Source organism: Odocoileus virginianus, chromosome 11 (genome assembly GCF_023699985.2).
Source record: "Odocoileus virginianus isolate 20LAN1187 ecotype Illinois chromosome 11, Ovbor_1.2, whole genome shotgun sequence".
Lineage (NCBI taxonomy): Eukaryota > Metazoa > Chordata > Mammalia > Artiodactyla > Cervidae > Odocoileus > Odocoileus virginianus.
In genome coordinates this window covers 6482035-6486454 of record NC_069684.1, presented here as the reverse complement: position 1 = coordinate 6486454, position 4420 = coordinate 6482035, and the positions used below count along the sequence as shown (strand labels likewise).

General features: G+C 44.2%; 1 long non-coding RNA gene across 2 annotated transcripts; it reads left to right on the top strand.

The window, feature by feature from the left end:
• Nucleotides 1-342: 342 nt before the first annotated feature.
• On the top strand, nucleotides 343-1769 carry LOC110130234 (uncharacterized). 2 transcript variants are annotated; one of them, XR_002311781.2, is made up of 2 exons: nucleotides 343-671; nucleotides 1521-1769. It is a non-coding gene; the product is annotated as an uncharacterized lncRNA (long non-coding RNA). The 2 variants fall into 2 exon arrangements; XR_002311780.2 differs by having other exon boundaries at nucleotides 343-866.
• Nucleotides 1770-4420: the final 2651 nt, after the last annotated feature.

Genomic DNA, 4420 nt, shown 5'->3' with positions numbered 1-4420 from the left:
TTCCTTTACCGGAGTACCTTATGAGCCAGTGAACGCAGTTTGCTCTCTTCAGACAAGGCTGCCAGGACAGACACACATCAGATCAACCAGACGTGTTCTCACCCTAGTGAAGAGACTATTGCTTGTCATCTTTATGATGCCTCTGCCCCTTTCAGTAAACAACAAAGCACTTTTCCCCTTCCTTTCTGTTTATTCTTTCTTGCAAGAGAATTGCTTTTCCCCAGTGACCCTCCTCAGAGAGAAAAGCTGCTTATGCCCACACAATAGAAATAAGATGAGGTAGGCTGGGTCTGACTCATAAAGCTCCAGGTGGACAGCCAATCAGTGTAGGACAGCGCCCAGGATACCGGCAGCAAGAACCCCTTCTGAAGACCACCTGTTTTGCCCATCTTCTGTCTTCCGGCAAGATGCTCTTCAACTCATCCAAGAGAGGTCTTTCACCTTAAACGTCTCTGAGGAAAGGCATTCCCTAGCTTCTTGCTACTGACCATGTTACCAAATGCGGTTTGTGCGCAATGCACAGTGAAGCCAAACCAACCAGAGCATCAGAGTCTGGAGCAGAGAAGAGTTTATTGCAGGGCCGTGCCAGGAGAAGAGGTGGCTCATGCACCACCACCGCCCCAAACTCTGAGCTCCCTGAAGGGTTTCAGCAAAGCAGTTTTAAAGGCAAGGTGAGAGAGTGGCAGCCCAGGCTATGTGATCCGCTCATGCACAGACCTCTGATTGAGCGATGTTGAAATCACAGGGCAATTGGCACCATTAACCCTTGGGGACCAGAACATCTGGGGGCTACCTGCCCATAATCATCAAGTAGTTACTTTCTTCCATTTGGTGATGGCTTTAGTGTCTGAAAAACAGCTCAGGAGGTAAGTATCAGATACTCTTGTGTAGCTGGGCTTCCCAGGTGGCTCAGTGGGTAAAGAATCTGCCTGCACCGCAGGAGATGCCAGAGACATGGGTTCGATCCCTGAGTTGGGAAGATCCCCTGGAGGAGGGCATGCAACCCACTCCAGTATTCTTGCCTGGAGAATCCTGTGGACGGAGGAGCCTGGCAGGTTACAGTCCATGGTGGCAAAGAGTCGGACACGACTGAAGTGAGTGAGGACTCACATGCTATCTTGTAGGTACTTCAGGCAGGAGCTACAGGAGAGAATATGGGGGATGAGTCTGTTCTAGAAAGGCACCATAGGGTCCTGCTTGGTTACAACCATGCCATTGTCTTTTATTTGGGAATTAGACATAAACTCTCTCTCTCTCTTTTTTCTTTTTTGGTTTTGTTTTGGCTGTGGAATCTTAATTCTCCAAACAGGTATTGAACCCATGTCCCTTACATTGGAAGCTTGGAATCTCCACCACTGGACCACCAGGGAAGTCCCCAGACAAAGTGTAATCAAAATCTTTCCTATATTGTTTACTTTCTTTCCTCCTCACAAGACTTGCCCATGGATCACAATGAAGTTGGTGCCTTCTCTTTTCTTCTTCTTCCTTGTAATGCGCCCTCTGGGGTTTACATCTCCCAGGTTTTTCGGAGTCTTAATTGTCATGGAAGAAAGTCGATGAAAGCACTTTTTAAAGACATCAGTCCCTTGCAAAATGAGCCCTGCAAGAAGAAAGAAATGTATGAAGATGTTGAATTATTAATGATGACATTTCAGGCACCTCTGAAAGGAAGATTGGGGTTAGTGTGAACTTTGCCCACATCCCTCCCAATAACATCATGCTTGTAAGATCAATTATGGCAGCCGGCTATAAACTTCAGGAAACCAGCATCTGACTCTCCTTAATAGCTCCCTTGTTTTGGCCAACTAATTAAATGTCTCTTTGCCTTGTTTTTCCTATCTGTAAAATGGGTTGGGGGGCAATAATCAGCCTGCATCATAAGTTGTTGAGAAGATCAAATGAGATGAAGCAGATAATGTACTTTCCACAGTGCCTGTCAGGCATATCGTGCTTAGTACAAACTGGTACAGATACAATCAAAGATTTTTGCACAGACTATTGGAATACTAAGAAGGGCTAGTGGGGAGTCGCTGCTCCTTCCTGCCGACATATTTGATAAATATGACCACATAACCAACACATTTTGTTCTAGAAGGCACAGGGCAGTGAGGCTCCCCGGAGCACGAGAAGGGTGGGCGGGCCGGTGAGTGGAGGAAGGACCACTGCCCAGTCCTCTGCCCGCTCTGAGCATCTGTGCTCCTCACTGACTGGACCGGATGTCGGCCAGGGCTGGCAGGTGGCGGAACCTTTGCACCTTTCACATCTCCGTATTTTATATTTCCCAGGACTGACCCCTCTATGCTTGCTTTCATCCTAAGACAGAGGACTGCTTAGCATACAGTCAGGCAGACAGGCAAGTCGTGATTTGGTGAAACCTGGAAGAATTACAAACTGTGGCAAAAATAGCCAACTAAGGAATCGCTGAGGCATATTTACTTTTCCCCTTGATATCTGTAGAAATGTACATCTTCAAGCATCACAGAAATAATTGCCTACTCTATATATTTTTCCCCCTTTTATGGCTTTTATTGGTACACAACATTATTCAGACTAGGCTCTTCCGTCTCCCAGGCCAATTGCTTTTGCATCTGTGTTTATATTGATGCTATTCAAACAATGATCCTCCACTTCCCCTGTCAGTTTCCATCGTTCATTTCACATATTATGAACTTATTTAAACAAAAATCATCCTCCCCGGATACATTTCTTTCCCATCTGTTCCCCCCCTTGCCCCATGTTACCAGTTCTCGTTTCAAAGCAACATGATATCATTTATTGTTTTTCCTCTCCTGTTTTCCTAAGTTTCTCCTATAACATTCAATGTGGGAGAGGTGATGGTGAGGAAATACACAGTTTTAGCATTGATTTATGGTCAAGAAGGTGTTTCTTTACTCAAAATGTTTCTAAAAGGATTCATACCAATTTTTTAGAGCAATGAGCCCTCGATAATGGCTGCACTTTATATGTGTAGGATGCTTTAGAGTTAGATTTTAAATGTAATTTTACTAGGTATCGTTTTAGGGAGTCTGGAGAAATAAAGAGGGAGAAATGGCTAGTGATCCAGATCATTCAGAATATTCAGATTTTTGGCAACCTTGTTGACTGGCATGCAGATGTTAGACTGAATTATTCACCCTTCTTTCAAAGGCTTGGTGTTGTGGAAACACAGCTCATTTTGTATGAGGATCAAAATAAGGTGGTGGTATGAGGGGTGGGAGCTGTTTTCATTTTATTGAATGATTTAAACATAGGGAAGCAAATCTGAATATGTTTTTAGCTTAATAATGTTTTTTGGTTTCCACTTGTTCACAGGTACTGTTCTATTTCCCAGGCTCAGGAAGACCTGCTATAAATACCTTAATCCTTTCTAAAGCAGGTGTTTGTGTACCTATTCCCCATATAGATTTGTTAGGGCCATGAGAGAGAATTTATTCTCATAATCTTCCTACAAAGGATAACTGTTCCTACTGCGCCTGCCAGCTTTGCCCAGATGAAAAGCCCAGGGCCTCAGTGCAGGCTTCTCAGGCCAGCTATGGGAGATCAGCTAGATTTTTTTAAGAGAAATTAGGTTTTTCCGTCTTTGAAGAAATATTAGTGGAGCCCACACTTCGGTAGACAACTCCCAGAGGTCACTGAATCCTGCATGGAGTTCGTCACTCATTTATAAATGGGCCACGTTTCTCTGAAATGACAGATCTGGTGAGTTAATATTATCTCACAGAACACTTATCCTTGAAATGAGAGGTGCTTTAATGATCGAGCGGTCTCTTTCAAGAGTTCCTGGACTGTGTTAGAATCTTTTGAGCATAGGAGGAACATCGTGAGGAGTTCATCCTCTGTCTCCCTGCATCCTTCCTGTTGCCGTGAAGGCTGGTAACCCGGAGTTGGACTTCAAAGCCTGCCCCTGGTTGGAGAGCCTCTGCTCCACTTTCCCCGGGCTAAAGAAAGCAAGATGCTTCAACTGCTCTTCCTCTGTGATAGTTTCACAAGGAAACAAGAGCCTATTTATCTCTTTTACAGTTCATTACACCTGAGGAACCTTATTTAGCTAAAGGAAATTGCCCTCTGGGGAATGGTTAGAATTAGCAAGGAGTAAAACCTTTAGGGGTGGAAAACTCTCTCTGCATATTACAGAAAACAAAATCTCCCAAATCTGCTCCATCATTCGTTATCCCATTAGTAAAGGAAAGGTCTTTTCCTTTTCTTAACTCTTCCCCTGTGAGTATTACATCATTTGGTACCTGCTCTTCTGTTCTTGTTTTCTGTTTTCCTTAGGTGGATCAGGTCTGGTTTCAGTTCCATAAAAGGATAAACTACCTAAAAATTAGAAGATCCAAGCAAAAGATCCATCGTTTTGAGACATAGTCCGTGGGAGTTCCTATGTGGTCTCTTGGAAGAGCTGAGTCAGGAGAGTCAAGCC